This window comes from Rhinolophus sinicus, chromosome 3, assembly GCF_057876585.1.
Source record: "Rhinolophus sinicus isolate RSI-liver-muscle chromosome 3, RSI-T2T, whole genome shotgun sequence".
Taxonomy (NCBI): Eukaryota; Metazoa; Chordata; class Mammalia; order Chiroptera; family Rhinolophidae; genus Rhinolophus; species Rhinolophus sinicus.
The window spans coordinates 12,687,501-12,696,965 of record NC_142503.1 but is presented as its reverse complement, the minus strand read 5'-3'; positions in this window follow the sequence as shown (position 1 = coordinate 12,696,965).

Here is a 9,465-nt window from a genome sequence, read left to right as displayed (position 1 = left end):
TATATATATATATATATATATAACAACACAGTCCAAAAGTTAAATGTCTCTTGTTACAATCTATACTCCATGTCAGAATCAGAATGTTTTATAATAATATAAAATATCATATATGGATAAAATGAAACTAATTATATGGATACATTTTATTAAAAATAGGAAACATATTTTGATACATATAAATACATATATACACAAATACACATACTTCTTAAGTTCTTTATGAGACTATGGAATAAAAAGTTTTAATGTCAGGTATAATAACATTTTTATGTTACAACATCTGCAATATAAGAACAATATCATTCCTTTTGATGACAGAGTCATGGTGCTGTGAACACCACTATATATGTTTGCCTATGTTCTATTTGAAAGAAAAATGCTACTTCTCTGTTAGAGGTCAGTAAAATTAAGGAAATGCATTTTTTGCATCCACATATGAAAGAAGCTTGAGTGCTATGTATAGACACCCAAGCAGGTCTGTGGACTATAAATAAAGAACTTGTGTAACAACCGAGGTTAGACTACCGAGGAAAATATAATCTAGAGGCTCTAATCATAACTCTGAGATTGTTCCTTAAACAGTAGGTCAGAAGGGCTGGATCTGATTTATTTTTCTTTATAATTATGTACAAAACAGAAAATGTCCATTATATAAAACCATTTTTAAAATAAAGCTAAAAAGAATAAGGCAGACTATCTTAAAGCTCTCATTAAAATTATTTCCTCAGAGCTTTTGAAACATTGCTAAATTAAGATGATAAAGTTAAGATTTAAAATATAAGAAAACAACTAAAAGAAAATAGGGAGTGAATGTAACATACTAATTTTAAGAAGTGGGTATGTGTTCCTGAGGCAGATTCAGTGCTGAGTTCCTGTCTGTTTCCCAGCAGCATATAATTCATCAGCTCATGAAAGCACTAGACCTGCTACAGACCTATCACTTCTAATATGCTAAGAATATTGACTGAGTCTCTATTCAGCTTGGGACCATTCAAGTGTACATGTGTGTCATAGTAAGTAATGAGCAGGACATAAATTCATGAGCACTTTCTTTGACTATATGTACTTAGCAAACTATTAAATTTAACTCATCTTCTCCTTCACCTAAGTGCAGACATGCAAAGCTTATATTTACTGTATAATAAAATGGATTAACCTTTGATGAAGTCTTCCAAATAAAGTGGTTTACCGTAATGTCCTGATCTGAAATGTTATGGACTATATTCATTTTCTACCTCAAAAATTTCCAAATAGCAAGAGCAATAGGAAATGTATTCTTAAACAAACTAAGCAAATGGTCATTTGGGAAAATAAAATTGAATATATGTATGTATATAAGCGTGTGTATGTATACATATTATGTATATATATATATGCATATATGTATATATACACAAATATACATGTGTAGTGCCTATGTGTTTATATATGTTATATATAATGTGTATGCACAATGTGTGTATTTGTATTACACACACATATATAGTGTGTGTGTGTGTGTATATGTATGTATATATAATGTCTTTCTATGTGTATATATTAGAATAAAAACATGTAACTTTAACTGTTAACTGAGCTCTTCGAAAGAGAGTTGAAGCTGGAGAGATATTAGAAAGAGTGTTGAAGCTTTTCTGAATTTTTCTTCGTGTATTTTGTTTTATGTTCTACAGTTTGAATGTCACATTTTGCAAAATATGCATGCATCATTACAAATTGCACCACTTTTTCTTAAATCTCTGAAAAAGAAAACATTAACAATTAAATTATAATACAATGTTTTTCTTCAGTTATTTTCTCAGCTCATAATGAGTGTACACTGCATTCATTTGAAAGATCTTGCAATTTCCTAAGCCCTCAGTTTGATTTCACATCAGGTGACAAGCAATCCTTTTGTAACATATAGAAATTTACATGTTTGTGTTTTCCATTCTTAGCTTCCACAAAACAGTCAGTTCATACTTTCCAAGGAAATAAGTTACTGCAGTCTTTCTTCCTTCCATGAATATTTGTTTCAAAAATGTCAAATTTATGCTACTATCTGTTTCCAATGCGATGACTCTCTCCTCTAGCTTCCTCTTAGGGAAATATAAAAATCACTTTTCATTTTATTTCCAACTTATATTGCAGTCTTCTTGAAGATATTTGGAGGTAATTCATTCTGCACATGCAGTTTCAATAATGTAAAAGATTTAACTGTAGAAAAAAACTTGGATAGCTATGGTCAAATCTGTATGCGCTTTAGATATGGCATCTGTGTCATAATTGCCTCAAGGCTAACTACAGTGATAGGGCGGAATAAATTCTAAGACACTTCCCCACTTCTGAAGAGTTTAAATGGGGGAAAAAAATCTTTATTTATGCATTGATCAAATAAGGTGCATTGATATAATTGAATGATTTCAAGGATTTCCCCCCATATTTCTCTTGATAATGTCTTCCAATGGATTTAGTACAAGAGTTCTATCTAGTCCCATAATCTGTTTCCATTGTTTATAAATTAACATAACTTGTCTTTCCCAGAAATTCAAATTCTGTGAAAATTAAAATTCCTCAAAACTCTGAGAACCTAATTTTAAAGAGAAACAAAACGTCCTTCTGAGAATATTAGCTAAAGTTATTATTATTTTTAATGTTTCTTTAATTAGAGACAAAGTTAAATCAAAAGTACCGAAAAGGAAAAATAGCATACCTGTTTTCAGTACATACTTATTATCTTTTGACAGTTTCACATTTTGGATTTTTTTTCTTTTATCTATAGAAAAATGGCTAAAATGATCCATCTTATCTTTCCAACAGCATTCAAAAAAATTGCATTTCAAAAGTAACTCCAGGTGCTCAAATTTGTACTGAATTATTTAATTACTTAAAGAAGGAAAGTCTGAACCAATAACCCTGAAATGCAGCAGGAGTGTTAGTTTTTTAGTTGTTCTTTTTAAGCCTAGTAAGAAAATAAATACATTTTAGAATTTAAAATAAAGTATGTGTGTTCTATAGTCTAATTAAGCAGTAATTCTCCAACTTTGCTCCTGAGAAATTGGTAAGTTGTTTACATTCTCAAAATGCTCTGGAAACAGGAGATTTAGAGATCAACAAGGGAAGAGTGGATCCCCAGAGGAAAATGTTTCTACCAGGTGGAACAGGGCTTTTAAGGCAAAAATAGCAGCTGTCCTCTACACCTTAACAAATGCCACAAGATGTGTGTTTAGACAATTCTCTTCTAATGAACACTTTTTTATTTTCTCGTTTTTCCAATTATAAACAATCATCTTTAGGTATTTGGGTACTTATGGGTTTTTGTTTGTTGTGTATGATTTTCTAAATTGAAATTGCTACGGCATAGAGAATTAACATGTTTAAGGCTTTTTATGTATGTTACCCAATTTCCTTCCAAAATGAAACATATTCTCATCATTTCAGAAGTGTGTTCCCATGGGTTGCATTATTTGTATCTGTTAGAGTTCATTGTAGGGTGATTTAATAAATGGTTCCAAAATTCCATAACTTAAATAAGGTAGAGCTTGTTTTTCTCACATATAAGAAGTGAATAGACCAATCCAGGGTTGATGGGGTGCTGCTACTATTCCCAATATATGGCCTTCCCAGGAAGATCAAGGTACTGGTCTACTTCCTGCCATTGCCCCAGCATCAGGAAGAAAGACAGAGAAAAAGCAAAACAAAAAACAAAAAACATAAAAATTAAATTTAGAAAACCATGATCCATGGACTGAAAACATTATTCTGCCTCTTTTAAGTGTCCAGATATTAGTTAAATTGCCACACTGGACAGTAAGGAATGCAAAGAAATACTGAGTTCAGCTGGTGTTCGTATGCTGAGCTAAAATTTAAGGGGCATCATTTTAAACATCTTCTAATTCACTTGTTTACTTTTTCTTGTACAGATTGCACATAGCTCTTAATTTTAACAAGGATTTATCATATATTTGTGGGTTATTTTATAATTTAATTTTTTCAGTTTTGTTTCTATATTCTTTATATTGAAAGTTTTTGTTATTAATACTGTAGTTTAGTTGAAATTTATACATGTACATATGCATATATATTTAGTATTTTTGGATATGTATTAGAATTCATGCTTAGAAATTCCACATCTTCTTTAATATTCTAAAAATGTTCAATACCTTCCCTTTTAGAATTACTGTGCTTTGAAATTTTTGCATTTCGACATTTGACTCATGGACTTAGTTTTGACTAGGTAAAGAGATAAGGAGATATGCTTTACTTTTAATGAACTATTCCATTCGACCTAACAAACAGTTTCTTCTCTCTCTGTTTCTCTCTCAATATCTTCATCTATACCTACTTATCTACTATATGTAGATATATCTATATCTGTGTCCATTTCTGTGTGTCTCTCTCTATATAAATATGCATATGCATAAATATATATATCACAGATATATGTGATATATTTATGCATGCATATGCATATATATATATATATATATATATATATATATATATATATATGGAGAGAGAGAGAGAGAGAGAGAGAGAGAGAGAGAGAAAATAGAATGGAGTAGTTTTTAAAATTCATTTTTATAACCCAAAGACTTTTTTCTTAACACAAATCACCTTTTAAAACAGGTTGTTTTTTTTTTGTTTTCATTTTTTCCCTGGTTGTTATTCTACATGAATTTTAGATTCAGATTATTAAATTTAAATTAACCAAAGTACAATTGAGATTTTGTTTGTGTTTCCTTAAGTATACATTTAATATGGGAGGATGGATGATATTTTAATTCTAATAAGTTTTCCTACTTAGGAAAATACGTGAAACACTGTTTATTCAAGGCATGCCTTATACCTTACAGTACAACTCTTACTACAAAGGAAGAACTATAATTTATAGAGTTAAGAATTTTAATATTGAAATAAAGGGAATCCCAGAAAGTGATACATACACAGATCAACATTAGTTAATATGACTCTAATGTGTATTTTTCTGCTAATTAAAATATGAAATATTTTTTCCTATTATATTTATATATTGACATTCTCCCAGTGGTTAATCAATTAAGCAAAAGCTGCTAATAGTATTTCAGTGGAACGTATTAGGTTACGCTCACCCATAGACCTCTCTGTATATCTTGTATATTTCTGTGAGGGTGATTCATCTATTTCACTAAAAGCCAATTTATACATGGGCATAACACTACTTCTATAGCTATAGTCCCCTAACATGACAATAACTTAAAGTTCTTGTGTAGATGATTCAGAGGAGAAGTTGTTTTAAGGTAGATTCACTATACTCTTCTCTGGAGGAAGGAGATGCAGTAAATTGGAACACTTACTGACCAGGGCCGGTGCTGCTTTCTCAGCTCTCTCTCTTACTTACCAGCCTACCATCATCTGGGATACTCAACAAGTGTCCCACACACGTGCCCAGAGCAAGTGCCTCGTACAGTATTGGTGGATCTGGGTATATTCAGTTCTGCCCTCAAGTATTAAATTGACAGACATTTTATATGATTCAAGAACTAAAAGAAAATAGAACAATAAAAATATCATATATATATATATATATATATATATATATATATATATATGATCACAAATAAATTGAACTCGGAATTAATAACAGAAAACAAATCCTCCCACCTGTAAATCAATAAACACGATTAAAACTCTCATAATTAATGATTGAATAAATCAATAATCAAAGCAATTACTTTCAAGGACATAACACTAATGTGAATATGTATTCAATCCATCAGGATTTAGTTTAAATGATGCTCAGAATAAAATTTATAGCATCAACTTCTAATATTAGTAAAAAACGAAAGAATATTAAAAAAGAAAGAAAACATTAAAATAAAAATGTTAGAAATGAAACCATAAAACAAAATAAAGAGGGTCAAATATATGGTGATGGCAGGAGAAATATATGGTGATGGATGGATGGTTGATGGTGAATAAACAATGTAATATACAGATAATATATAATTATACACTTGAGACCTATATAACTTTACTAACCGATGTCACCCTAATAAATTTACTAAAAATAAAAGAGTAGCCAACATTAAAACAAACAAAAAATAAATAAATAAAAATATCTAAAATGATTTGAAAACTCCATTAAAATACGGGACTAATGAAACCAAGATTTTGATTTTTTGAGAAAAACCCACAAAATAATTAAGTTAAACATCTACCTGTACAGTAAAATTTAAATTACTTAAAATAAGGATATGAATGGAGCTGCAATAATAGGTACAAAAGAAGTTAAACAAGGAAATACCTTTTTCAACCACAGGCAAATACATTTGATCACCTCCCTAAGTTGGCTATAATTTGAGAAAAAAAAATTGTCAATAAAGTAATAATAACTGTTATCCAGGATTATTGCATACATAGAGACAAATTGTATCCTGCACAAAGGTACAGCTGTGTCCCTTCACATCTGTCATGGAGATTTCCCTCACCTCCAAGGAAGGCAGGTTATTCTATGCATTTGCAGAAGAGTGGAATGTGATCTAGCTTCATTCTTTTTAACTCTAAAGGAGATGCAGAGTTGAAACAAATCAATTGTCAAAGAATAAATATAAAATAACATTGAAAGAAGAGTAGGAGGGCAATGGCTGACGACTGAATAACAGCCAAAATTCTAGAAGACTTTAAAACTTAAAAATCTGTGAAAATGTTATGATACCTCCACAATTTAAAGCATAGAAAATCATAGATTATTACTACATATTTAGTCAATTTTGGACTGCCGATGTTTTGAAGTCTTATCAATTTTAATAAGAGTAATAGTAAATTGAAATATGTAAATACAATGACTTTTTTTAATTTTATTAGTTCCAGGTGCACAAGACAAAGCAAAACCTAGACGTTTATCATTTATAATACAATGATTTTTAATACCATTTCTGAAAAGATTAAAGTTACGATAAAAGTAGCTGTGTATGAATTCATCAGAAATTTGGGTAAAATAGGCATAGTCATGGATGTGTGTAGTTCTCTAAGTCAGCAATCAGAAACTGTTTACTTTATAAAGAGCCAGATAGTAAATAGTTTTGCCTTTGTGTCCTTATCATCTATTGCAACTACTTGATTTTGCATGAAATTAGCCATAGAAAATTAACAACAAACACACACAAATATATGAGTATGGCTGTGTTCCAATAAATGTTATTTACAAAAGCAGACAGTGAGTTAGGCTCCTATACATAGTTTTCTGAACATTGGTCTAGATCATTCGTGGGAAGTGTAGGAGAAAATGGTGCTGACAGAAAAAACTAGAATTCACAAAATTTATAAAATTAGTCAAAGATATTGTTAGTTTCTTTACCTGTGCTCCTAATTAATTCTCAATAAAAATTCAAGATGTATATCACAAGATGGAAAAACATACATTCCATCTTACAAATAAAGATTATTATTTCAATGGAATAGAAATTTACTCAAGACCACAGAACTGTAAATGATTGGTCTGTATTTGAAATCAGATTGTCTGACTCCACTATAGAGGGTTAATAATGCTAAATTATTAAAACCGTAGCTCTAAATCCCAGTTTATCTGTGCAGCTCAGTTTCACAGATGAAAAGGAGTTATTGACCTTCACTTCAAAATATATGTCATCATTTTTTATTAGTTCCAGGTGTACCAAACAACATTGTGATTAGACATTCACACCCCTCACAAAGTGATAACCCTATCAAGTCTGCTAACCATCTGACACCATACATAGCTATCATATCATTTATATCATTGACTATATTCTCTATGCTGTACTGTACATCCCGTGAATATATATATATATATATATATATATATATATATATATATAATATATATATACTAAAATATTATATATATGTAATAGTTGACATCCAGTGTTATTTTATATTAGTTGCAGGTGTACAGCACTGTGTTTAGGCAGTTATATAACTTATGAAATGATCCTCCCATAAGTCTAATACTCACCTGACACTGTAGATAGTTTTTGCAACATTATTGACTATATTCCCCATACTGTATTTCATATCCCCATGACTACTTTGTGACTACCAATTTGAATTTCCTAACCTGTTCACCTTTCCTACCAATACACTCAACCGCCCTCCCATCTGGCAACCGTTAGTATGTTCTCTGTATCTATGAGTCTATCATCATTTAAATCCAAATATTCCTTAAAACAAAACTATTCACTTGTTAAATATTCACTTGTTAAATTCATTTGAGAAGAGGAAGTTCTTTTTTCCAACCAAAAGATTAAAAAAAACAATAATAACCTTTTCAGGTTAGATAAGCTTCTTTAGGATTTTAGAACTCAAGAAAGATCAAATATTAGTCTACCATTGATATAACTTGGAGTTTACACAGCTTTTCTCTGTCAAGAAATATATTTATAAGTGTGTATGAAATAGTTGAATTTATATATGATATTTTTAAAAGGAACAAGGAGTATTCAACAAATAAGGATAAAATATTTTCATTTGCCCCCCTAATAAAATTTTGGTCTATGCACATGGAACAAGGTTGATTGCTCTTGAGTTAGCATTCCCTTATAGTTCTAATATGTTATTAAATATTGATAAACTTTTAAAATATTAACTATTATTGCTTACTTTGCTTTAGGCTGTAAAATTAACACCTACATTTTATTTCCACTTAAAAAAATATTTACTAAACATTACTTGGTGATGCTCATTTGGCCTATGTTTAAAAGTGTGCTATATATAACTTAATTAACTAGGAGTTGAAGAAGTCACTAGTTTTATTATCTCAGAGGGTAACCTGTACAATATGATTTACAAGAAGTACATGGTGAGGCAAGGATGAAGGCAAATCACTGAGTGCCTTAGATCTGGAGAGACTTGAAATGTTGAAAATAAAATAACTGCAAGTTGCAAATTGGTCTTAAAGGTTTTCTATTCTAACAACTCAAGTGATTATTGAGTATTTTTAAAATAGTTTCCAAATAGGCATTCAGACTATACTAATACACAATTAATAAAATAAAGCCATTTCTTTATGATGTCTTGTCATCCTCAAACATAACTCATCATTACCTCAGACACATCTCCTTATTTTGAGCTGTGTTTGAGTTATGGATTTTTTAAAAATGTATTACCATGTGTATCATTTTAGAGCATATAAAATATTTACTCTTCTTATTTTCAAATACTGCTATAATTATTGCCTAAATCTTGGTTTCTTATCATTACTTTGAAGGTTCTTTAGCTGCTCCTCATGTAGCAAATGGATTTCCCTTAGAAAAGTTGTACTTTTTTTTTTAAATGAACCTTTTAAAATAAATGACCTCTACCCAATTGATCACATTATTCTCAGTCATGCCAAAGTAGCACAAATTATTTCTCATCTCCCTCCAAACTTAAAAAAACTGATCACCTTTCCAATTTTAGAGTTTTTCTCCCATGACCTTTAAAATAAATCATTGGCACAAACAGGCATGGGGAATTTAAAAATATATA